This window comes from Dama dama, chromosome 8 (assembly GCF_033118175.1).
Source record: "Dama dama isolate Ldn47 chromosome 8, ASM3311817v1, whole genome shotgun sequence".
Taxonomy (NCBI): Eukaryota; Metazoa; Chordata; class Mammalia; order Artiodactyla; family Cervidae; genus Dama; species Dama dama.
The window spans coordinates 30,035,035-30,062,418 of record NC_083688.1 but is presented as its reverse complement, the minus strand read 5'-3'; the positions used below and the strand labels follow the sequence as shown (position 1 = coordinate 30,062,418).

At 45.2% G+C, this 27,384-nt stretch overlaps 1 long non-coding RNA gene across 1 annotated transcript in view; it reads left to right on the top strand.

Moving 5' to 3' along the window:
- Positions 1 to 17,892: 17,892 nt before the first annotated feature.
- LOC133060439 (uncharacterized) overlaps positions 17,893 to 27,384 on the top strand; it is a 40,987-nt gene continuing 31,495 nt past the window's right edge. Inside the window, exon 1 of the long non-coding RNA XR_009693767.1 lies at positions 17,893 to 17,920. This is a non-coding gene — a long non-coding RNA (uncharacterized LOC133060439). The remainder of the gene's footprint in view (positions 17,921 to 27,384) is intronic.

Below are 27,384 nucleotides of genomic sequence, written 5' to 3'. Positions count from 1 at the left end.
TATTATAATACTTTAAATAATCATAGCTAATGTTTATTGAGCACTTGTTATGTGCCAGGCCTGTCCTGAGTGTTCTGGGAAAGGTCAGTTTTCATTCCAATCCCAAAGAAAGACAATGCCAAAGAATGCTCAAACTACTGCACAATTGCACTCATCTCACACGCTAGTAAAGTAATGCTCAAAATTCTCCAAGCCAGGCTTCAGCAATACGTGAACTGTGAACTTCCAGATGTTCAAGCTAGTTTTAGAAAAGGCAGAGGAACCAGAGATCAAATTGCCAACATCCTCTGGATCATCAAAAAAGCAAGAGAGTTCCAGAAAGACATCTATTTCTGCTTTATTGACTATGCCAAAGCCTTTGACTGTGTGGATCACAATACACTGTGGAAAATTCTTTAAGAGATGGGAATACCAGACCACCTGACCTGCCTCTTGAGAAACCTGTATGCAGGTCAGGAAGCAACAGTTAGAACTGGACATGGAAAAACAGACTGGTTTCAAATAGGAAAAGGAGCACGTCAAGGCTGTATATTGTCACCTTGCTTATTTAACTTATATGCAGAGTACATCATGAGAAACACTGGGCTGGATGAAGCACAAGCTGGAATCAAGATTGCCGGGAGAAATATCAATAACCTCAGATATGCAGATGACACCACCCTTACGACAGAAAGTGAGAAGAACTAAAGAGCCTCTTGATGAAAGTGAAAGAGGAGAGTGAAAAAGTTGGTTTAAAGCTCAACATTCAGAAAAAAAAGATCATGGCATCCGGTCCCATCACTTCATGGCAAATAGATGGGGAAACAGTGGAAACAGCAGCTGACTTTATTTTGGGGGCTCTAAAATCACTGCAGATGGTGATTGCAGCCATGAAATTAAAAGACACTTGCTTCTTGGAAAGAAAGTTATGACCAACCTAAATGGCATATTGAAAAGCAGAGACATTACTTTGCCAACAAAGGTCCGTCTAATCAAGGCTATGGTTTGTCCAGTGGTCATGTATGGTTGTGAGAGTTGGACTATAAAGAAAGCTGAGTGCCGAAGAATTGATGCTTTTGAACTGTGGTGTTGGAGAAGACTCTTGAGGATCCCTTGGGCTGCAAGGAGATCCAACCAGTCCATCCTAAAGGAGATCAGTCCTGGGTGTTCATTGGAAGGACTGATACTGAAGCTGAAACGCCAATACTTTGGCCACCTGATGCTAAGAGCTGACTCATTGGAAAAGACCCTGATGCTGGGAAAGATTGAGGGCAGGAGGAGAAGGGGATGGCAGAGGATGAGATGGTTGGATGGCATCACTGACTCAATGAACATGGGTTTGGGTGGACTCTGGGAGTTGGTAATGGACAGGGAGGCCTGGCATGCTGCAGTTCATGGGGTCGCAAAGAGTTGGACACGACTGAGTGACTGAACTGATACTGATCTTTACTATTCCCTTCTGAGGTAAGAATGATTATCTCGTAGAAAGGACAAAGCTGAGTCATAGAAATATCGAAAACCTTGCCTGAGATCACAAAGTTAGTAAATGTAAGAATCCACGATGTGACTCCAGATTACTTAATACCAGAGTATGAATAATTAAATTCCAATAGGGAGAAAAAGCAATTTAAAAATATTTATTTATTTATTTTTGACTGTGCTGGGTCTTCGTTGCTGCGTGGGCTTTTTTTCTAGTTGGGGTGCACAGGCTTCTTACTGCAGTGGATTCTTTTGTTGCAGAGCACAATTTCTAGGGCGCTTGGGCTTCAGTAATCATGACTCCTAGGCTCTAGAGCACGGGCTCAATAGTTGTTGCACGCAGGCTTAATTGCTCCACGACATGTGGGATCTTCCTGGCTCAGGGATCAAACCCATGTCTCCTGCATTGGCAGGTGGATTCTTTACCACTGAGCCAGCAGGGAGGCCCCCAAAGCAATTTTTTTCATGATGGGACATTGATCAGATTCTGATACTTATACATGTCTGAGGGAGTGTATGTTTTGGAGAAGGTGCAAGGGGTTTCAAACATCAAACTGTGACTGGCAGGGCTACTGTGACTTCTCTAACTTTAGTAAGACCAAAAATTCAATTGTCAACATATTATAGAGATAGCTGGATGGTTCCCAAGGCAGAGTAGGTAGAGAGAGCTGGGGTTGAACAGGCAAGACAGATGTCATGGAGAAGGTGGGATTGGAGTGCAGAATATGTGGGGGAGGTAGCTGAGGGCACCCTTTCCTGCCCTAGAGATGTGTCTCTAAGTGTCTAAGTTATTGCGTTAGGCAACTGTCTTTAGTCATTATATCAGATAGGATGTGCTTATTTGCAAGTAATAGAGAATTTCCCTGCTATTGGCTTAAACCAAAAAGGGGATGTTTTAGCTTGTATAATCAGCAAGTCCAGTTGAGTGGTGGACTTCAGGCAAGACCCAGTCAGGGCGCCAGCTCTCTGTGTCTCTCAGTTCTGCCCTCTACGTGTTGGCTTTGTCTTCAGGTTGCTTTTCTCAGGGTTGCAAGATGGCAGCGTACAGTAGCCATGGCTACACACTTCTTGATCTTGTCCACCCTCAACCAACAGGCTAAAGTCCTGTGCAGGAATGGTGGGATCCAGTGTGAAGGAAAATGTGGGCATCTTGTTCAAAAATTATTGAGAATTTCACAGAGGAAAAACCAGAATATTAAACCAATTATGGAATCCTAGTAAGTAAAGAGCCCTGGGTGACTGTATCGGTCATATGCCCATGAGGTTGATTACGGTCCTATGCTTATTCTTCTTGGGCTAACTTGAACTAATTATTGTGATTCCCAGAAGGGTACCATGAACTGATTGACTTATTTGAATTATTGTTGTTTCTTGGACCAATTATTCCTTTTTTTTTAAATTTAATTTTTCTTTTCTATTGGAGTATAGTTGATTTACAATATTGTGTTAGTTTCAGGTGTACACCAAAGTGATTCAGTTATGCATATACATATATCTGCTCTTTTTCTGATTCTTTTCCCATATAGGTTATTACATAATATTGAGTAGAGTTCTCTGTGCTTACAGTAGGTCCTCATTGATTATCTATTTTATAAATAGTGGTATATATATGTTAATCCCAAACTCCTAATTTATCACCTGCTCCCCACCGTTTCCCCTTTGGTAACCATAAATTTGTTTTCAAAGCCTATGAGCCTGTTTATGTTTTATAAGTAAATTCATTTATATCATTTTTTAAGATTCCACATATAAGAGATAGCATCTGATATTTGCCTTTCTCATCTGATTTACTTCACTTAGTATGATAATCTCTAGGTCCATCCGTATTGCGACAAATGGCATTATTTCACTCTTTTTTATGGATGGGTAATATTCCGTTGTTTATATGTACTACATCCTCTTTATCCAATGGACATTTAGGTTGCTTCCATGTCTTGGCTATTGTAAATAGTGCTGCAATGAACATTGGGGTGCATGTGTCTTTTTGAATTATTGTTTTCTCTGGATATATACCCAGGAGTGGGATTGCTGTGTCATATGGTAGCTCTATTTTTAGTTTTTTAAAGATCTTCCCTACTGTTCTCCATAGTGGCTGTACCAATTTACATTTTCACCAACAGCGTAGGAGGTTTTTCTTCAGGCCCTCTCCAGCATGTATTGTTTGTAGAGTTTTTGATAATGGCCATTCTGACTGGTGTGACGTGATACTTCTCTGTAGTTTTAATTTGCATTTCTCCGATAGTTAGTGATGGTGAGCATTTTTTCATGTGCTTTTTGGCCATCTGTATGTCTTCTTTGGAGAAATGTCTATTTAGATCTTCTGCCCATTTTTGATTGGGTTGTTTGTTTTGTTGATATTGAGCTGCATGAGCTCTCTGTATCCATATATTTTGGAGATTAATCCCTATCAGTCCCTTCATTTACAAATATTTCCCCCCATTCTGTAGGTTGTCTTTTTGTTTTGTTTATGATTTCCTTTGCTGGACCCACTCCTATGATAAGTTGGGTGAAATTATCTGATTAGCTTAGACCAATCAGGACTCAGCTTTGGAGTTCAGGTTGGGTCATGCTCTACCCAAATTACAAGTGCTGCAAAACAAAGACGGTGGAGTGAGGCATTGTTGGCTCTGTGCATGGCTTCATAATGCGTGGATTAGACAGTATCTCCCAGCCAGATGAGCACCCGGAATAGGCTCCCATTTCAAGAAGTAGCCTTGTTGTATTCTCCTTCCTCTTGTTCAGAGCAAATCATGCTTCCCTCTGGTGAGCAGAGGAGAGCATAGATTTCAGGCAGTACGGAGTTAGGGTAAGAATTCTTGAATTTGCACTTCTAGGTTTCTGTTCAAAGGAATGAAATCTGGATCTTGAAGAGTTATCTGCACGCCCATTCTCATCGTAGCATTGTTCACAATAGCCAACTATGGAAACAGCCATGCAGTGTCTGTCAAGAGATGAATGGATCAAGAAAATGAATATATTTACAATGGACCCCTGATGCGAAGTACTGACTCATGAGAAAAGACCCTGGTGCTGGGAAAGATTGAAGGCAGGAGGAGAAGGGGGTGACAGAGGATGAGAGGGTTGGATGGCACGATTCGATGAGCATGAGTTTGAGCAAGCTCTGGGAGGTGGTGATGGATGGGAAGCCTGGTGCGCTGCACTCCTTGGGGTCACAAAGAGTCAGACATGACTGAGTGACTGAACTGAACTGATTACTCAGCTTTAAAAAAGAAGGAACATCTGCCATTTGCAATAATGTGGATGAACTATTTCTCTAGTTCTACAGTTTTAGAGTTCACATATATATGATACTATGCACTCTTTGTCTTTCTGTGTTTGGATTATTTCACTAAGCATAAAGGACAGAGGAACCTGGCAGGCTGCAAAGAGTCGGACACAACTGAGTGACTAACCACACAGAGAAATAGAGAGCAAGATGGTGGTCTTCAGGGGCTAGGGGGTGGAGTGGGGAAATGGGGTGATGTTGGTTTAAGGGCATAGATTTCAGTTATGAGTAAATTCTGGGAAGCTAAAGTAAAGCATGGTGACTATGAAAAGAAAGAGTTAGTCACTCAGTTGTGTCCGACTCTTGCCACCCCATGAACTGTAGCCTGCCAGGCTCCTCTGTCCATTGGATTCTCCAGGCAAGAATACTGGAGTGGGTTGCCATTCCCTTCTCCAGGGGATCTTCCCCACCCGGGGATCAAACTCTGGTCTCCTGCATTGCAGGCAAATTCTTTACCATCTGAGCCACCAGGGAAGTCCTCTAATATTTTATTGTATACTTAAAATTTGCTAGAAGAATAATAGAGCTTAAGTGTTCTCACCACACACACTACACACATGCACGAATGGTAACATATGAAGGGATGGATATGTTTAATAGCTTGATTGTGGTAATCTTTAGACATCTACTTATGTCAAAACACTATACTATACACCTTAAATATATACCTTTTTTTTTTTGGTCAATCATACCTCAGTAAAGTTGGGGGAGAAAGATGATTCTGTGTGAGCTACTTGCAAGCAGATTTAAGATCAGTGCTACTGCAGTAAATGAATGTGACCACCACACTGTAAAACTTGTGAATAGTGTTTAAACATACATGTATGAAAGATATTTTTAATTCTAAAAAAAAAAACACATTGAGGTTAACCTCTCTGCTTGATTCCTCACCAGGTACATTATCTTGAACATATAACCTTATTTCACTATTACTGTTTCCTAACTTTGAAGAAAAACAAGGCCAGCCTTACTCTTTCCATAGGCTGATGTGACAATCAGATGAGATTATATAAGTGAAAATGCATTTCAACCTGGTCGGGACAATATGCATGAAAAAGATAGCTGTTATTTAAAGTCTGTGGGCTTAAACATCTTGAAGGCTTAACATGCAAGTCTTTCCCAGATTTTATATAGGAAATAGGGGAATGGGAAGTGGAAAGAAAGATGAATTGGGCAGGGTAATTCAGGAAGGTCATGAAAAAAGGCTCTTGAGCTTTAAAAATGAGGCAAAAGGTGATGGGTATTAAAGCTAGAATACAGAATCGAGTTTCTTGTCCAAAGCAGTAATTTCAAAGGCAAATCATTCTAGTTTCTTACTGACATATAAAATCACCTCTTGGTCTCCCCCACTGGGTCCCCTACCACCTCCCCTCTGATCTCCTTTCCTTAACCCCCACTCCCCACACATAATTCTTAAGCTGCTTCTACTGTCTTTCCCATCACTTTTCTGGTGCCGTGGCTCCATGTCCTCTAGGCAATTTGGAAAGTATCACCAGTCATCGGTCCTTAATAGTCGAGGGAGAAAAGAATGGAATTATGTTCCAACAGGTTCCCAGGGCTCAGGCCTCTGGTTCATGCCTCCCTCCAACCTGAGATTCCAGCATCCATCATTCTTGACAGTTGCTTGCACGGGGACGCCCCTTCCAAGTCTGTAAATCCCAGGTGCTCCAACAGGGAGGGCAACTTGCCTGCAGCCTATCAACACATCTAGATGGCTATCTTGTCGTAAACACCTGCAACACTGAAGGCGCATCTACAGGTAAATTAGATGTTACCCAGCCAGCCTAAAGGTGGTTATTGCAACAGTTCACCCCATCGTGTCCTCTTCTGCCTCACTACCTCCAAGCCAAAAATGCCACAGCCTGATTTTGTACTATCGCACATAAAATGATATGCTAAAAGACAACACTAACCCTTCCAGGCCCCCTTGGTTGCCCTGAAACTTTGATTCTTGTAGATGTGGGAACAACTAAAGATGTTACCTTGCTCATTCTTCTATTTCTAGGCAAATCTATCCATTCAGATAATCTCAGGAAGGGGTTTGTATAGGCCTTTTCCTAGAAATTACTATAGAAGGAGTTGTTGTAGTGTCTTTGGGTCACCTGTTCTAGTGCTTTTCAACTTGACATTTTGGTGAAACTTCATGATTATGAGAACACATGTATCAGCTGCTCAAGATCCATTTTCTCTTTTTTTTCTGAAACCACCACCCTGATTTCACAGGGTGGAATTACCTGTGGGTGCAGTGTGTGTGTGTTCACTCAGTCGTATCTGACTCTTTGTGATCCTGTGGACTGTGGCCCGCCAGGCTTCTCTGTCCATGGAATTTCCCAGGCCAAAATACTGGAGTGGGTTGCCATTTCCTCCTCCAGGGGATCTTCCTGACCCAGGGATGGAACCCGTGTCTCTTGCATCTCCTGCATGAACAGGCATATTCTTTACCAACTGTGCTACCTAGGAAGTGGGTGCAGACTTGGTCTCGGTAAAGTCCTGCCCTGGTCTAACCAAGAGGTGGGTCCATGCCCCAGCTAGTGGATTTTCTGTCTTGAGACTTAGTGGAGATTAGTGAGCCGGATGAGCCATGCTGGTGGAGCCCATTCCAGAGGGGCTCCTGGTACACTGGGCTTCTTCGCTGCCCGACACTTGCCCTGACCCACTCTGGACCCAGCCTGCCTGAACCTGACCTCCAGTTTTTCCTTTGATCTTGGGATCCAGCTATGTCAACCTCCAAAGTAATCGCCAATCCCCAGGTGAGTTCTCTTTGTGCGGTTCAGGTGCAGCTGGAGGGGAGCTGGGTGCCCTCTCCTCTAGCCCGATAGCTGTGTCGTCCCCTTAGGTGGCTTGAGCCCCTGGCCTCGCTCTGTGCTCTTGGAGCCTTGGGCAGCCATCCAGCTCTCAGGTGTGAATACACACACTTTTCAGATTTTCAGCCTTTGCTCATTGCCAAGGCCATTTCTACCTAGGGTTCATAGTGGCACCCGCGTAAACCCCGAGTCCCTTCTCTCCTGCCACCTGCCACTTTACCAGCAGGAGTAATCACAGGATGATCGTGTTAGCCTTGGATCAGATTTTAGCAAGAGGTCCTCTGACCTGGTTTTCTCATTTTCCAGATGAGGGAATGGAGGCCTAAGAAAGATCAGGGAGTTTGTGAAGATCACAGAGTTAGCAGTGATTCGTCTTTTTCGGAAAACTGAAGAAATGAATCAGGAATCCTGGAGAACGCTGGCAGGTGGGTTTGTGTTATTTCGATGAGAGGCTCTAGCCCCAGTGGCCATGAGAGACAGCAGAATGGGTTCCTGGGATGTTATGGCTTGGCTATCAACCAGGCTGTACGTACAGTGATAATTCAGGACATCTGTCCAGCATGGGATAGACATTTCCAGAGATGCTTGTATAATGTCTTTCCAAGTGTCTGTTAATAGAACAGGTTCTTTGGGAAACCAGGGAGGTGTGGTCAGATGGAGGTTGGAGTGTTGCCGGATGGTGAGACTGTGGGAGGGATTTGCTTGTGGATTGGGGAGGGGGATGAGAAAATTCCTGAAGTCCCCACAAACCCCCAGATTCTACAAATCTCGCTAAGCTGGGACTCAACCCAGGCCTGGAGTCGTTTTGTTGTTTGCTTATTTGATTTTCAGCTAGGGCATGCTGCCTCTGCCCAGACCATTAGGGCCATCAAAGGTCACCATGGCCATCCTTCCACCTCTTCACTCCTATAAAGCTGACCGAAGTCTTATCACGATAGGAAATACCCCAGGGAGGCAAATTCATTCTCTCTGGACCCCATGCTTTGGTTTCATATGCTTTAGATTAGGAAGTTCCTCCCAGTGTTATCCCTGGGTGTGGATTTCATTCTTCCCTTCTCTGCTGGGCAAATTGTATTAACCAATTCATGAAACGTTTATTGAGCCCTATGGTGTAACACTGTGCTAAACTAAAGGAATATCGAGATGGACGAGTCGGAGTTCACATGTTCTTCAGCTCCAACTGTCCAGGAAGCCAGATTTCAGATTCAGGTCACTGGCCTACCCCCTCGCCCCCTGCCTGCTGCATCCCTCCCCTGCCCACCCCCCCAATACAGGATTCAGTTATAGCCATGGCCCCTGCAGGGTTTGCTTTTTTCTGGGGGCTGTTCTTTGGAGCACAGTTAGTCCAGGTGTTGGTGGGCAGTGAGATGCCTTCGGAGTCTGAGACATTTTCCCCTCCTTTCTCACAATTGCTGATGAGAGATCACACTCCTTCCATTTATGAATTTGCTGCTCATTGAAATGTAAATCTTTCTAAAGAGAAGATTCAGATATGCTCTGATCAGTTGCAGCTGATGTCTATGTAATTGGTGATGAAATAAGATGTTTTCTTACTTTCATATAATTAAAAAAGTTACCCCTGACCACTAGAGAAAAACTGGAATATAGAGAAAATGCATAAATAAAGAAACAAAAAATCACCCATGTTCTTAAAACCCAGAGACAACTGTGGTTGAAGTTTTGTTCTAGTTTCTAGTGGGGCATATTGCTTAGTTTACTGAGAGGATAAAAGCAAAATCTCTCAGCAAGGTGTTAGGCTAGTTACTAGCTTTGTGTTCTTCTACAAATGACTAAAATCTTTTTTTTTGCTTCAGTTACCTCATCTGTAAAATGGGGATAATTGTGGTGGCTATGCTATAAGGCTATGATGAAGATTTAGTGAGTTGATACATGTAAAGTACTTAGAGCACTGTCTGGTATACAGAAAGTGCTCAAAAAAAGATAATTGTTAGTAGTATTATTGTTATGGCTGTTGGGTTTCCCAGGAGGTGCTAGTGGTAGAGAACCCACGTGAGTTTGATTCCCGGGTCAGGAAGATACCCTGAAGGAGGGCACAGTAACCCACTCCAGTATTCTTGCCTGGAGAAACCCATGGACAGAGGAGCCTCGTGGGCTACAGTCCATGGGGTCGTGAAGAGTTGGACTCGACTGAAACGACTTAGCATGCATTACGGATGTTTTGGTTTTGTAACTCATGCACAGCTAAGCCTCCCTGGGTTGCCTTTGTGATTGTCGTTCTGTGCTCTCTGGAGGCCAGTCCTTGTGGTCCCCAGTCCTATCCAATGCCAGTTCCTAACTCATTGCTGAGTGAAGTAGATTGTTCCAGAATATCTAGGGAAATGATGGAGGTGTTTACGTCACACTCTGCAGCAAATTCTGCCCCTTTCTGTAGACTTTAAACATCTGTGAGCTTTCTCCAAAGTTTAATCCTGGTGGAAATTGTCCCATTTTCTCTCCTCTCTCTTTCCCAAGAAACTCATCTTCAGCCTCTCCAGCCACCTGGCACTTAATCCTCCCACCACCCCCTCAAAGTCTCACCAGCTCACAAAGCCAGCAGCTGCAGTCAACAGAACTGAAGAGCCAAATCCTGACCAAGCACACCCCCGGGGCCTCGTCTCAGCCAGCCCTGTGTGGGTCAACTTACACACATGGATACACTTAGAGCAAAGTGTCTAGGTAGACCCCCAAACAGGAGTCTTCCTTCTTACACTGTTTGGTGTCTTGTTTTTTTTTTTTTTTTCTTTTCACTTGCTAATGTATTGTGAGCACTTCCCATTACATGATGATACATCCATGGGGCAAAAGATTAGATGGTCATTAAAAATATTCTTAGAAGTTCTTTTAAGCAGATTTTTTTTTTTTTTTTTAAACAGTGAGGAGGCTGGATGCTGCAGGCGCTGGAGGTAAGAGGCTAGCCAATAAGGCTGCCAGCAAGTGAGGTTCTGTGCCCACGTTCACAGACCTCTTGCTTGCTCACTCTCTCAGCCGCTTCAGTCGTGTCTAACTCTTTTTGCTACCCTGTGGACTGTAGCCCACCAGGCTCCTCTGTCCATGGGGATTCTCCAGGCAAGAATATTGGAGTGGGTTGCCATGCCCTCTTCCAGGGGATCTTCCCGACCCAGGGATCGAACCAACATCTCTTTATGTCTCCAGCACTGGCAGGGAGGTTCTTTACCACCAGCGCCACCTGGGAAGCCCTGTAAGCTGGCTTAATCACACCTGCTTGGTCATCATTAATCCCTTCCCGAATGCTCTCAAAACCATGGATTAGAACATGTTTTTGTAGCTTTCAGGCAACTTCTCTTCCGTTTCCTCTGCCTGTCTTTCCTCTTCTACCCGCCCTTAAAAATGGCAGTCCTCAGGATTCTCCCTGGGCTGTCTTCCATTTCCCGTCTGCGTGGTCCCCTGGGCACCTGCCCTATTACAGAGCCTTCAGTCATCCTTCACTCGCCTAGGATCTTTTCCCTCAGCCCCACATCTCTGCATTGGGTCCTGACTGCTCTACTTGGCTTTCTCCCAGACCCCAGTCAATGTATTCCAAGTGGAATCCATCATTTCTGCCCCAAACGTGCCCCCTGTCTGGTTCCCTGTTTCAGTCCATACCATTCTGTTCACCTACTCCTCGAGCTAGAGACCATGTGTATCTTCTCTTTCCGCTTTCCTCCCATGTCCAATCATTGTAGTCAGTGTTTCATAATTTTTTTGTAATCAGTCCAAACTACTACTCTGTACTCCAAGTTGTGTTCGTATTCTGTCCTTAATATCAAAATGCTTAGAAAAAATGAAGCATAGGAGATGGTAGATGGCAGCGGTTTTTGTCTGTTGGTGTGTTTTCAGTATCAGTGATGGAGTTGCTGTTGATTGCTACTGAAACCCAGACTCTTTCCTTTTTTTCTAACAGAATTCAGTTTTGTTCAGATTTCCACTTCATCTCCTGCTTCAGAGGACAATTCCAAATAGTCTAAGGCACCAATTCTCCAAGTCCCTGAGACCCTTCCAGGGGGTCTGGGAGGTCAAAACTATTTTTATTCTAAGCCATTATTTGCCTTTTCACTCTCATTCTTTTATGAGTATACACTAGACTTTTCCAGAGGCTGTCATGTGATATTGCAATAGATTGAATGCAGAAGCAGATATGAGAACCCAGCTGTCTTCTATTAACTGGAAATTAAAGGGATTTGCAAAAATGTGGAACACTGCCACACTTCTCACTAAGCTTTAACAAGGAGTTTTTTTTAATAACAAATATGTTATGTTCACATGTAATGAGTTTATTATTGTTGTTTTAAAATAAGCTGACAAATGTTTTGAAAACTTTCCAGTGTTAATTTATAATACAATACACATCAATACCTTTAATCCACCTAAACACAAGCTCTCTGGTGTCCAGTTTTAGAATATTAAAGGGGTCTCAAGTGGAAAAAAATTTGAGAACCACTGTTCTAACTTGGTGACAGCTATTGGTTATGTAAGTGACCCAAATTAGCCCAATCAGATCAGATCATGGAAAGATTTATATTCCATGTCTGGGGCAGAGATTTCTCTGCTTCCTCTTGTTGGGTGTGAAAAGTTTTAGTTTCCATTGCCACTGGTAGGGTGTCGCAAGGATGCTGTTGTGACCTTGTCTGAGGCCACCCTCTGCTCTTCCTATGATTTGAGAAGGTCATTCTCCATACTGCTGGATCCAGCTTGAGTTGGATTCTCCATTATTTGCCTCTGAAAGCCTGTTCACTGATGTAGCACTTACCAATGATCCCAACTCTACATCCAGTTCTGGTGTGTGCCTGGGTGTCTTTCTTCCAATAACACCAGTTACCCAAATTCTGATACTACCTGGAGAGGTTACTAGCATCACATCCCACAGGTTAAGGATTCAATCCCACAAAACTGTCCTCCTCCGACCACTCCCCATCCCTACTTCAGATGCCAGGGTACCTGTGCTTCTGACTGATGGGCTATGATTGAAGGTTCCAGTGGCTCCTCCCTTGGTTCAATTCATGTGCTAGGGTGACTCACAGAACTCACTTACTTACTGGATCACTGGTTTCTTACAAAAAAATAACCAGGAGTAGCCAGGTGGAGAACGTGCCCAGGGCAAGTCATGGGGAAGGGACTTGGAGCTTCTGTGTCCTTTCCCTGTGGTCCCCTCCCTGTAGCAACACATGTTCACCATCCTCAAAACTCTCTGAACGTTGTTCTTTTGAGTTTCTATGGAGGCTTCATCATGTAGGCGTGATTGATTACATCATTGGCCATTGGTGAGTGATTCAACTTCCAGACTCTCTCAATTCCCCTGAGGCCAAGGAGGCGAGACTAAAAGTTTCAACCTTCTAACCAAGTCTGGCTCTCCAGGCAACCCGCCTCCATGCTTAAGTGCTGTCCAGAAGTCACTGAAGACATCTTTATGGCTTTTATCTCTTGGGAAATGTCAAGGGTTTCAGGGGTCTGTGCCAGAAACATGGACAAAGACCAAATATATATTTATTATCAGAAATCACAATGTCATAGGTAGAAAATGAGGAGTTGGCACCTCCTCCTTCCTCTCCCTCATTGGTCCTAAACTTTGGAAGATGTTTTACTGTCGTAAGTGAAAGTGAAGTCGCTCAGTCATGTCTGACTCTTTGTGACCCCATGGACTGTATAGCCTACCAGGTTCCTCCATCCATGGGATTTTCCAGGCAAGAATACTGGAGTGGGTTGCCATTTCCTTCTCCAGGAGATCTTCCCGACCCAGGGATTGAACCTGGGTCTCCCTCATTGTAGGCAGACGCTTTACCGTCTGAGCCACTAGGGAAGCTAGTGGTAAAGAACCCACCTGTCAAGGCAGGAGATGTTAAGAGACACAGGTTCCCGGGTCGGGAAGATCCCTGAAGGAGGGCATGGCAACTCACTCCAATATTCTTGCCTGGAGAATCCCCATGGACAGAGGAGCCTGGTGGGCTATGGTTCATGGGAGTCACAAAGGGTTGGATAAGACTGAAGCCACTTAGCATGCACGTATAACCTATCAACTGCCATGTTAGATGAACACAGAGGTTTCTCCAAATGTGAGAAACCATCTAGAAGGAAGAAGGTGCTGAGAAGGATGGGATAGCAGAGAATCGAAGCTGTGCACCATAGAAGGTTCCCTGCATGTAGATGTTCCCGGGCACAGGGAGAGATAGGTCAGAAGTAGGGATGTCATGGAAATCGCCGACCTGGTGTGTCCTTTGAGAGCTAGACTCCTCAAAGCTGCATCCCTTTCCCTGCCCCACTTCTGGTCCCCACCGCTCCCTCCCCTGGCTCTCTTCTTTGTAAACCACACTGTCAATATCTGTGTGGCTGAGTTGACTCTGGGTGACGGCTGTGAACACTTAACCCCTCTGTCTGGCGAGGGGTGGGCTAAACCTCACGACCCTGGGACAGAGGCGTGTTTTCTACCCGCAACATCCACACTGCCAAACTGAGAACAAAGAGGCATGGATGGGGCCAGAGTCACCTGCGGCAGCTTGGTGACCGTCCCCGGTACCTTTTCCTTCTATTGGCAGTTGTGCTAGTCTGTATGTTGTTGCTTTATTCAGGACTTTCAAAGGATCTTGCGGGTGAGTTTGGGTGCAGTGGGTGGGATGCAAACCTGGTAGAGACATTGCTTCCATACCTTTGAAAAGAGCATTCTTGCCTGTTTAAATTTAGCTTGGTGTCATGGGGCAAGAACTGATACCTTTCTTTTTTTTTTTTTTCTTCTGGATTGAAGCTTTTTTGAACTTTTTATTTTGCATTGGAATATAGCCAGTTAGCAATGTTGTGATAGTCTCAGGTGGACAGCCAAAGGACTCAGCCATACCTGTAAATGTATCCATCCATTCTCCCCCAAACTCCCCTCCGATCCAGGGTACCACATAACATTGAGCAGAGTTCCCTGTGCTATACAGTAGGACCTTGTTGGTTATACATATTGTAAATATAGCAGTGTGTACATGTCCATCCCAAATTTCCTAACTGTCCCTTCTCCCCCTTCTTCCCCTCTGACAGCTGGAAGTACATGTGTTAGTCGCTCAATCGTGTGCAACTCTTTGCCACCCCATGGACAGTAGCCCGCCACGCTCCTCTGTCCATGGAATTCTCCAGATGAGAATACTGGAGTGGGTAGCCATTCTCCTTCTCCAAGGGATCTTCCCAATCCAGGGATCAAACCCAGGTCTCTGCATTGCAGGCAGATTCTTTACCATCTGAGCTACCAGGGAAGCCCATAAGTTCGTTCTCTAAGCCTGTAAGTCTGTTTCTGTTTTGTAAATAAATTCATCTGTATCATGTCTTTTTAGATTCCTTTCTTAACAGGACACTTTTTAGCCACAGCAGATATTTTCTGGCAGTGTGGGAGTGACTACCTGCAGATTTACAGGTACTTCTTGGGTTGGAAATCTCGAAGTGAAGTTGTAGAGAAGCTGAAAAACATTTGTTTGACTTATGTCTTCTTTTTGGTGGGCAGCAGAGTGGGAAAGTAAGCAGAAAAAGAGCTTGGGGGCCTAAAAGGACAAACTGGACTTTTCTCTAATAAATTGCAAGTAGGATACTAAAAGTCTTTCTTGTTACAAAGAGATTAAAGCTGGATAGAAGCTCCTTGAACTTTTTTTTTGGTTACAAAATAAAAAACTGCTAGGAGGACACAAAGCCCAATGGAGTTGGGATAAGCCCTGGGGAGACTTTATGTCCAAGTTAGGATAATCAAAAAGAGTTTAATTTACTCAATTCTGGAGTAAAACCAAAGCTGCATTCAGCAATATTTGAAGCCAGTTAAAGGTCAGCGAATGAGATGCCCAGTTGTGTTTAAATGTTTGCTTCTATTTATTCATGTCTTACTTTGTATTCTAAATCACATGCTTTCCTTTTTAACTAACTAAAAAAAAAAAAAAAGATAATCATCATGCCTAATTGTTTTATCATAGCTTTTAATTTTTAAAAAGCACAAGGAATGAAAAAAGCATTTCCTAATCTTCAGTATTTACTTTTTTACTCTCAGGGGTCCTCAAAGCCAAAGAGAGTATCTGCTAGTGAATTAGAATAAAACCACAGGATAATTACTTTCTGGGCTACCAACGCAACATGAGTTGCTTTCCGTTGTGAGAATGCTGAAAAGTTGCCACAAAATTAAACCAATTAGGATAATAAGGGGAGAAGGAGAAGATTAAATTTATTTCCATCTGATTTAACTTATTAATTTCTCAGGGGAGAAAGATTTCCTGCCGTTAACCTCTAGGTTTTAACCCATGAACCCCTTTTGTTCTCAAGATGTACTTGGGATTTAATTCATACCCCAAAGCCTGGGCCCTTTCAGTTGACTCAAATGGCTGTGATTTTTTTTTTTCCTTTTTGGTTGTGCCCCACAGAATATAGGAACTTCGTTCCCCAACCAGGGATTGAACCTGTGTCCTATGCAGTGGGAGCGCAGAGTCTTAACCACTGGACGACTAGGGAATTCCCCCTTTGATCTTTAGGAAGTAGGTTTGAGGAATGAAGAGTCAGTGAACAAATCAGTCAGTCAACAGATTTGTTTTGGAGCTCCTACTGTGTGCCAAGCATGTTTTACAGTCTGGGTATTCAGTGTGAACAAGTCAGAACTCCTGACCTCCATAGTCTTACACTCTAATGGGGAAAACACATAATAAATACACAAATAAATAGAGCAATAAAGTAACTGATGAGAGCTACAGAAAAGATAGAATAGGGAAATATGATAGCAAGTCACTTCTGGAAGCTAGGACAGCAAGTGCAAAGGTCCTGGGGCATGGATACACTTGATGTGTTTGAGAGCAAGAAGTCCCGCATGACTGAGAACTCAAGGGGAGAAAGAATACAGTGTTATACTCATCTCATCCTTTACTACTTCATTGTGTAAATTTACTACTTCACTGTGCCCTGTGCAGCTAAAACCTTCCAAACTCTTCTCTGTCTGGTGAGTAGGGAAGCTTATTGTAAAGGCAAATGCCTGGGAGGGATTTGTTGAATCTCATGCCAGCTCCTACTGTTGGTGCTGGCCAAAGGCTAGAGAAACTAGTGTCTTCCTTCTTAGTTCCTTGGCGGCCGTGGTCCCCAACCTTTTTGGCACCAGGGACCGGTTTTGTGGAAGACGGTTTTTCCAGGGATGTGGCAAATGTGGGTTAGGGGATGGGTTAGGGTTAGGGTTAGGGTTCAGGCAGTAATGTGAGCAGTGGGGAGCAGCTATGAAGTGGAGCAGCAGATGAAACTTCATTTGCTTGCTCGCTGCTCCCCTCCTGTGTGTGGACCAGCACGGGTCCTTGGCCCAGGGGTGGGGGACCCCCTTCCTTAGGGAATACAGTTTTCTCACTAGCTTTAGGCTTTGGTTCAACCATTGTTAGGGATGGTCAGTTCTAAATAGGTTCTCCCATTTCTAGTTGCCAAAAGTGAAAACCACTCCAACTAGTACAGGCTGAAAAGGATTTTTTTTTAAGAAATATAGATACTGGGGCTTCCCTGGTGGTTCAGTGGTAAAGTACCCAGCTTCAATGCAGGAGACATAGGAGAGACGGGTTGGATCTCTGGGTAGGGAAGCTGCCCTGGAGAAAGAAATGGCAACCCACTCCAGTATTCTTGCCTGGGAAAGCCCGTGGACAGAGGAGTCTGGCAAGCTATAGTCCATGGGGTCTCAAAGAGTTGGACACGACTGAGCATGCACACACGCAGGGCATGCATAGATAGATATATCATGGACCAAGCGGAATGGCTGAAGAAAAAGATTCTAGGCTGAGCTTCCAGGAATGACGCCTAAACCACACTGCAGAGTTGCACCCCCATGGGAACCGCTGCCTCTTCTGTGGTTAGAAAGTTAGCATCGCCACGGCCGGCTGCTCCCACCCCGCCCCTGCCTTTGTTCCAGCCTGCTGCAGTTGAATATACATCCCACACTGATTCTCTCATCCCTCATAATTTGATTTCAAATCAAAGTCTTAAATGAGTGTATATGGTTAATAAGTCCCAAGCTGCATCCCCGACCTTAGCTGCTTGGACATCTGAGAAATGTACCTTCTGGGTTTTTAGCCTCCACAGTGGAGGAAGGTCAGCTAGAAGCTGGCATGGTTACTAGGAAGGTAATCTACTGAAACTACCACCCGGCTCAGCTTGGGTTGATGCCATCTGCATTCCAGAATTTGGGGCTCATTCCGGTGACTCCAGCAATTTTCTCTCCGGCACACAAGCCTGGGTCAGCTGTAAAACCACAAGCAATTTTCCTTTTCAGATCCTGCATTCATGGCTGTGTGCCCCTAGGCAAGATATGATCCGGGGCTGGGCTGGTTTAGCCTGACATGGATTTGGAGGTGCTTGAGGGTAAAGCTCATCTAAAGAGTGACATTTAGACTCTGAGCCCGAAGAGTGGGTAAGTCATGGTTATTTTTGCTCATTTTTACAGCTGCGATATCAGCATAGAAGTTGACATATAGTAGGCACCCAATTAATATTTATTGAGTAAATAAATGAAAGAAAATAGAGTGAGGAATGGTTAGGCATTAAATGCTAAGCAAATTCATTGGAGTCTCTGTGTGTTTAACAAACGCTAGTAATGCTTGATATGTGCCAGGCACTGTTCTAAGTGCTTCACAAATATTAACTTCTTTAATTCTCATAACTACTCTAGGAGATATGCACTATTCTTAATCCCATTCTAAAGCTTAGATACAGAGAAGTTCTGTTACTTGCCCAAGGTTGTACAGATAAGAAGTGGTGGGGCCAGGGACTGGTTGCCCCAAATATCTTCTGTTGTTGTAAGACTTATCTATTATTGATTTGGCCCCTATAAATAGTCCTACATGCCTGCATGTGATAATATGAAAGTAAACATTTGTGATAAGTACATACCTACAAGGGTTTTTTGCTGTTAAAACATTGAAATCCACCTGTCTTTATTCTCTCTTTATACTGCCTCCCAACTCCTTTCATTCTCCTCTGGGCTGGGCCTACTCAGGTCTCCTTCTCTTTGTCCCTCCTCCATTCCTGTACTGAACTGCATTTTGGTGTTATTTCAGCTCCCATTGAGTCAGGTGGGCCCTTGGGTCCCCTGCTAAGCTATGTAGGAGGTGATTCCTGCTTGAACGAACCCCAACACAGTGGTAGGTCCTAGAGTGGACCCCACTGTCCCCTTGGTTCAGTCCAGAGTTAGAGACTTCTGACTGCCTTGACTACTGTGATATCCTTGAGCTCTGTGGCCTCTTCTGGAAATGCTGGGGTGGCCACAGCACCAGCACACAGCATCCTGCCTCCGCACCATCCATGGGGTCCATCTGCCAACCTCCTCCTTGCCTGGTTTATTTTAGGTTAATGGATGTCTTGGAAAGACCGAGCTGTAGTGTTGTCAAAACTCTCCTGGCCCAGGAGAGCAGGGTATTTGCAAATGCTTTGCAGAGCTGGCTCTTCTTACTGGGGCAGCGCGGATTGTTTGCAAAACACCCAGATACTGTGCTTGCATTCTTCCTGAGAGCGTGGGGGTGTGGTGGAGAGCGTTCTCTTTGTCAGTACAAACAACAGGGTCAGGGGAGTGGGGGTAGGGAGGAAGGGTGTGCTGTTCAGAATTTATCCCATCCATCCCCTGCTTCTGAGCAGTCGGCTCGTCCCAGGCTTAGATCTCTTGAGGCACCTTGTTTCCACGAAGGGGCCATGGGGAAGTCCTCCTGGTGTCTACCTATAGGCCCTCCTGCTTCAGGACTCCCTCTGTTTCCCATGGAAAGTCTAACCCAGTGTGCTTCAGATATCCACGGAAAACCACCCATTTTCACTGCTCCTGACAAAGACTTTCCCACACTGTGGTGGGGGGCTCAAGACACCCTGTGCCCAAGTAGCAAGAGCTTCTCTGTGGCCTCGCTGCAGGCCCAGCGGGTTCTGAGCCCTTTAGCTCTTGACCTTCCACTCTCTGAGTCACAGGACCCTGCTTCGTCTTGTTGGAGCATATTTTTTCCCTTGAGTTTTTTTTTTTTTTTTCCTCCCTTTAGTGTTTACATGAACTGGTTGAACCCATCACGTGGTGAATCTGTGTTTATATTTGCAGAAGCGCTGCCTAGGGAAGTTCTGTTTGTACAGAGGTCACCCCATCCCTGGGGCTTGGCTGCCGCCCTGCACTGGGTTTCAGCAGTAGTAACTGAGCTCACAGCAGGGACCACCCTCCCCCCTTTTCACTTCTCTCTTTATCCCAGGTTCCAGGATCTTGGTCCCTGTGGCTCCATGCCTCCCACTGGAGGAAGAGGAGGCAGACGCAGAGGAGAGTGGGGCCACCTCCCTTCCTTCTCATTCTCAACTCGACCCAGAGTTTTCCCAGAGTTGCCTGATTCCTTCCTTAGAACTTAACTGTCCTCCATGGTCTTAGAGGTAGACTTGAGCTGGTGGAGTAGATGGTAGAGTCTAAAGATGGGTTGCTGTCTTGCCAACCTCCCTTCTACTGGGCTGACGATGCACTCAGCATTCAAGGATGGTTAAGACCATGCACTTTGGAGGCAGACAGAACTCGGCTGGAATCGTGCCTTTGCCAGTTGCTAGTTGTGTGGCCTTGGACAATACCTCTAAAGCTATTTCATCATCTTAAATGACTATAATAGTCCTTCTTCCTGAAGATTGTCAGGAGGATTAATTTAGGGCATGCATACAAAATGTTTTTAATTACGATGATGATAACTATCATAGCAGTTAGAACTGGTAACTTCCCTTCATCCCCATTTTTCTCCTCTATTAGAGCAGTGTTTCCCAAGTTTTCTCATTATTACTCCCCCATGTGGCCTTTTTGGGCTTCTCAGGTGGCGCTAGTGGTAAAGAACCTGCCTGCCAATGCAGGAGATGTAAGAGATGCATGTTCGATACCTGGGTCGGGAAGATCCCCCGCAGGAGGGCATGGCAACCCTCTCCAGTATTCTTGCCTGGAGAATCCCATAGACTGAGGAGCCTGACTGACTACAGTCCAAAGGGTTGCAAAGAGTTGGACATGACTGAAACAACTTAGCATATATGCATGCAAGTAATCTTTTGAAGCATTGGTTTTTTCCATCATTTCTTCTCCTCTGCTGTATACTCTGTATATTTTCATATACTTTAACCTTTTGAAGGCCCAAATCATTGTAATATCTAAGATATTTTTAATTCCCCCTAAGAACTAATGTTTGCAGTGATATATCCCCTGTTGAGAGAATGTGTGTATTAGAGAGAGATTCTGCTATCTGGGGAGTCATGTAGGTTATTATTAAAGTTTCTTGACTTGATGGAGAAACACATATACCCCAGTGTAACCGTTTTGTGGATATGGCTGTCCATGGGAGAGAGCCCCTAGGAAACCAAATGCTTGTTGCACAACAGTGGGTACCCATTGACCAGAAGGGTGGAGCTAGAGATCTTATCCACTGTGGTTTGTATCCCCTTTTCCCTCCTCTCCTGCGCTTAGTGTTTGCCTTTAGGACAGCTCTCCCTGGTGAGAGAACTGGAGGATTCATCTTCACTGCTTGCGGGACTGGAGCCCATTTTTCTAGCCTTTGAGACTCAGTGATGACCAACACACTGATGTTGACCACAGAGCCTCATCTATAGTTGTACATGCAAGTGTGTATGCTCAGTTGTTAGAGCTGTGTCTGACTCTCTGTGACACAGTGGACTGTGGCCCACCAGGCGCCTCTGTCCAGGGGGTTCTCCAGGCAAGAGTACTGGAGTGGGTTGCCATGCCCTCCTGTAGGGGATCTTCCTGACCCAGGGCTTGAACCCGAGTCTTCTGCATTGCAGGTGGATTCTTTACCGCTGAGCTACCAGGGAAGCCCCCATAGCTGTACATCAGACTGTAAACCATAGGATTGATTTAGGGAGCTGGCACCTCTGTATGCAAAGGAGAGAAAGGTTCCTGAAGAAGAATAGCATTTAGGACACAGAGACTTGAAGAAGTGGTGTTTAAAGGCCTTGTGAATAACCTGAGTGCAGAGGGGTCCACTTAGGGGTGAGGCAAAGCTGCTTTTCTATTTGTGTAGACCAGGCCCTGCCCAAGGAGGCGTTACACTGTTATGTGAATGGTGCTCACCGGAGTTGTGCAATATATGGTAGACCTGCACAGATGAGCTCTTTCTTGTCAAAGCCTAACTGTTAGATGCTGTCCCTTGGGAGCTGAAAGAGAAACTTCATGTTCATAGTTCACTCAAAGTCTGACCAGTCTAAATGACCATTTCCTTTTGAGTTTTCCCTAGTTCTTCAGCAAAGCCATGTGCATATATAGTTGCAGTGTGGAGTGCTATTGTGGTGGCCAAGAAAGAGGAGAGAGACGTGTTGTCTCATCTTGATTCACCCTGGGTTCCAGTAGAAGATGGATAATGACATCCTGGATGGGATGTGGTTCCAGATCTGTAGGGTGACCAGAGGTAAAGCCGGTGGCAGAGTATCCTGAAAGAATATACGCATGAAATAATGTTTGATTCTGCAAATACCTACCTAGGTCAAGCTCTCCTGAGAAGGGAGGCAGAGTTGGGGTAAGCCCTGAGTTGTGGTCCTCTGCTGAGGGCTTGCTATATGCTGGGCAGGCTGAGAAGTGCTTGGATTTATATCCTTGTTCCACAGCATGGGTGACGATAATACCTAGTATTTAGCTTCTAGATTAAAAACATTTTTTTTCCCCCATTCTAACTTGGCAATGTTAGTCTTGGTCCCTTCTAGCTCTGACATCTTAGAGAGTCTGCCTGAGAGAATGTTCAGTCAGTTCTGCTTCAAAGGGATGCATTTGTTAACATCTTTCCTGAAAAACAAATGTTGCTTATGAGGAAGAGGAGCTTGATGTCTGAGAGGGACAAAGGCAGAGAAAAGGAAACTTGGGAGCATGGAACACAAACACTTACATCTTGTGCTCTGCCTGGAGCAGAAGCGTTCTTAAGCTTTTCCTCCAACATCACCACCCTAAGCTTTTAACCTTTCTGGTTCCAACCATTTGGATGTCGTTGCTCTTTCCTTATTTCTTGGCCAGTTGCCCCTTTCCTGAGAATTTCCCTAGAGACTTGGTGTTCTGCTCTGCAGCACGCTTTGCCACCTGCTGCAGGGGAAATAATCCTCACTCTAAAGCAAGATGCATTTGGCATTGTTTATGGGAGAGGATGGAGGGCTTACATGCTGGTGGTGTGAATGTAAACAGAGAGTAACACAGATAAGCCTAGGGCTAGATTCAAAACACTGTGGCTGCAATCCTGGCTCCCACTTGAACTTTGGAGAAACCATTTAGGCTGACTAAACCTGGATGCCTTCATCTCAGAAGGAGGAATTTTTGTGATGAGCCTTGAGGTTCATTTTTTCCAACTACTGGTATGTTATGATTTGAAAGAAATTTTGTTGAAAGAATCACCAACTCCTTCTCCCCGCAGTGTTGAGCCTCCCCAACCACTTAGGGCTTGCAACGACATTTTTCCAAATGGGGCTCTTAGTGGCTCTGCAAGCTGGAGGATGACGTTGTCTTTTCTCTTCAGCTTTGGCTTGGGCTTTTTATGAGACCCATACCATCTGCTTCAGCCCTCATCTCCCACTCCCTGCTTTATCCTTAGTCAGGAGGGCACTTCCCCTGAGCAGCTAGATGAGGGGCCTGAGAACTCAGACACCGAAGGCAGAAGCCAAGTTGGGAAGAAGCCGTCCAAAGAAAGGAGGTGGAGGGGACCGATTATTAATGGTATCAGTCAGTTCCCCAAATTGCCAATGATAACTGCGTAACTGTGAAATATTCCTCTCATTCTAGGCCTTTAGGCAACTAATCTTGAAAAGAAGAACCTCTTTTCTTCCAAACTGTGATTACTCCCATCTTTATTTTAATTTTTTAAATTTGTTTATTGGCTGCACCACGCAACTTGTGGGATTTTAGTTCTCCGACCAGGGATTGAACCCAGACCCATAGCAATGAAAGTACTGAGTCTTAACCACTGGACCACCAGGGAACTGTGACCATCTTTATTCTTCCTTGAACTCTGCGGGTCCTGGCAGAACTGTGCAGGGCGACTGGTGGCTTGCTCTATGAGGACCCCATAGAGCTGAGGTCCTTTGTACTTGGACACAGCTGCTGACAGCTGACACCTCTCTGGAGCCTGGAGAGTGAGGATGGTCTGGCTGTTGGTGTTCCATCCCTGCTCTATGGACCAACCAGGGAGTTGAGCGGCAGGATGTGTCAACTCTGCAAGCTAAGGTTGGAAGCTTCTCTGTTCCTTCTCCCACATGGACCTTCACCTCTCCAATAGTTATTCCCCCACAAAGCAGTATCTGCTTCTTCACCTAAGAAGCACCTCTTTTTTTTTTTTTTTTTGTTACATCAACACCCTTCTGCTTCAGACATCTCATCAAGCTCCTTTCTGGAATTTCTGTCTAAAGAAAAAGAGGGTAGAAACTAAGGACTTGTGAAACAGGATACCCTCACCCTGGCTAAAAGTTATGTTTGCCAACAAGTCTTCAATTCCTGAGGTAAAGCAGTATTTTTAAGACTCCCTCTACACCGCCTCCTTGGAACATGCCCAGTCTGTAAAAAAAGGAGCAAGAGAGGGCATGGATGTTTAAGAGGTGGGAAGGTATGTTCTAGGAAATGAGAATGCATATGAATTTAATTTACAGTGGAAAATAAGAACTGAAGAAAGGGTCCATTAAAAACCTTCAAATACTAAATCCTCTTGGTAAGAGGAGCCACATTTTGTGCATCTCTTGGAACCCAGAAGGGAGTGACCACAATCCACCCTGGACAGAAAGATCCAGGGAACTTTAATCCACTTTAGAGTATAATCATCTTAATGGTCAGCATGATTTCCTTCACAGCTTCAGTGTTCATTGCTTTCCTCTTATTTTATTCAGACTGTAAAGCAATGGAGAAGACAGTGCCTTCCATAGTGTGTCTGGAAGTAGCTTTTCATGAGCTTAAACACACAAGCCAAAGATCTCCTTTGGTCTTCTGCCCCTTTTTAAAACCTTGAACCCCTTCCACAACCAGTCCTCAAATTGGGCTCCATTCCATAAGAAGCCAGGATGGGAAGACTATGTCACAACATGGAAAACTGCTTGTGATAAAATGATAGGAACAAGAAGATATCACAGGACTGAGAAGGTGTGAACTGGTTGACTTTTGTTGTTCAGTTGCTCAGTTATGTCCAACCTTTGTGACCCCAGGGACTGTAGCCCGCCAGGCTCCTCTGTCCATGGGATTTCTCAGGCAAGAATACTGGAGTGGGCTTCCATTTCATCCTGCAGGGAATCTTCCTGACCCAGAGATCAACCAGGGTCTCCTGCATTGCAGGTGGATTCTTCACCGTCTGAGCCACCAGTGAAGCCTGAATTGGATGATAGTTACATGTATTGTCAAAAAAACTCAAAGAAATATAACTCAAGTACTACCCATGATGAAATTATGAAAAAAATTTTCTCTCTGTTTTCCAAAATGTATCTTTTGCAGAGTGTGTATCAGTTGGAAGGGGCGTTGGGTTCTATCAGTCATTCAGCCTGGTCATTGGCTGTCTTTTGGATTTAAGAAAACTGGGTGGAATCCAGGCATCTTTCCAAACAGAGAATCTATGGGAGGTTTTGTTCCAAGTTTCAGTACTTATGTCCCTCATCCTGACTTTTCCCAGAGCAATCTGAACACACACACACACACACACACGCACACTCCCTTCTGCTGCAAGCTGTATTCACAGAAGGCATCGGAGTGTTTCTGGGAGGGGCATCTGTACAGACACTGTTTCAGGCCAGCCAGCTGGCCTCCACCTTCTCTCCAGCCACTTGAGATGGTGGGAACTCAGCGGTTGCTGAGTCGGACGTGGGAGAATTGCAGAATCCACTGGTGAATTGCTCCTTTGTTCTCCTCCTAATCGTCTAATCCTGGGGAATAGAGGAAGGGGTTTTCCTGGGACTTGGGACTCAGCTCTCCAAATCTGTCTGTCTCTGACCCCACCCTGAGGCTTGGGATGGGGAAGGGCAGGTGGGACGACACCAAGGAGAGGGTGGTGTCAAGGTTGTGAGACTTTGATCAATGCTCCCTCCGATCACCTTTCTCAAGGGTCTGGATTTACACTGACCTCATGTCAGGACTCCTGCCTTTCCTGGTCTGGGCCTGAGTGCTATCTCAGAAGGTTCTCTGTGACCCCCTTCCTGCCTCATGTACCCTCCAACCCGCAGCCAGGAGGTGGCTGAAATCCAGGGATCCAGAGCAGGCCTTTCATCTGAATGTTAAGATTTGAAATTCTTACTTCCTGGCTAATCATTGTTCCAATAATCAATTTATCCCATGGTCTATACACATGATAAGTGCTCATTTTCTTGTACTTACCTGGTTAAAGCCCTGGGCAAGAAGGCCAAACTCATGGTCTAGTTTCTTGTAAAAACCGTTTAGCTTTGCTCAGGTCTGTGGCCTCGATTGTGGCTCCCTGAAGCTTGGCAATGACTTTTGCTAATATGTGCGGCCAGCTGCAATGATAACAATAGTTAAATGTTTATTGAGTGCTTGACACTGTGTGGAGAGAGTTACGCGTGTTAACTCATTCAGTTCTCATCTCAGCTCCATGAGTGGGTTCTGTTATCAGCTCCATTTTGCGGGTGAGGAAGCTGGGGCACGGAGGGAGGGAACTTGCCCGGGATCCCTCAGCTCAAAAGCAGCAGAACCTCCCACTGAACATGAACCCTGTGTCCCCACGCTTACCCCTGGGCTGTTAGGCCTGCTGCTGCCCTGACCAGGGAGCATGGATGACTCAGGGGGACCCACCCTGATGCCCAGAAAGCAGTCGTCCCCTACTGGCGAGCCTGGCACATGTGGGTCCCACCTGGCAGAGGTCACATCTTTCATTTGTGCGGCTCCAGTGACCACCATGGTGCCAGGCAACTCAGTGAACAAGTTGGGTTGAACTGAATGAATGGATGGCTCAGCTATTTAATACCTGTCTGAGGGACTTCCCTGGTGGTCCCTGGGTTAAGCTAACCACTAACGCAGCTAAGCTAATGCAGGGGATACAGATTTGAGAGATGGGGAGATTCCACATCTCATGCACCACAAACCCATGTGCCACAACTACTGAAGCCTCGAACCCGAGCTCCACTGCGAGAGAAACCCCTTCAGTGAGAAGCTCATGCGCTGTAGCGCTGTAGTTGTAATGAAGGGTAGCCCCCGCTTTTGCTGTAACTAGAGAAAGCCTGTGTGAAGCAATGAAGACCCAGCACAGCCAAAAATAAAGAAATAAATACATACATAAAAATTAAAAAAAAAAACCTGAGTCAGGGACACTGCACTTTCCATTCCCATAGGGGCAGATGCATCTGATACACACTGCACAAAAGAAGCCTTTCTGGACGAAGCAGAACATGCGGTTGTGTTCTGCTTGCTGTTTTTCGTATTCTTCTCTAATATCCACCCCTTCCCTCTCACTTTCCACACACATACGCATCATCCTCTCTTCTGATTGTTCTCTGGGTGTTGTCCTGGTGCTTGTTCCCACCTGCTGCCTGCCTCTCCTTCCTCACTGACCCTGAGGAGGCGGGTTTCGCCAAGCTGCCCTCTGGGACTATGAACAGATACCTCTGGAGCAGCAGCTTTGGGGGTGGGGTACTCTGAGACCCTGGGACCGAGGCTGGGGCTCATCAGGCCCAGGTGCATTTTTTGCAAGTTTCTTGCCCTCTCTGAACCCAAAGAGGAAGCTGTTGCACCATGAAATGAAAGGAAAGGGGTAGAAAAATATCCTGAATCTGGATTGTGAAAACTTCTCTTGAAACCCTTAAAAGTTAAGAGAGGCCACACTCTTGATGGCTGGACTGAGCTGGAACGTGGAAGGTCTGGGCTGGTGGATGAACTTGGTGAGCAGCATGGGGACCTTGAAAGCTGGTCACATGGCTTTA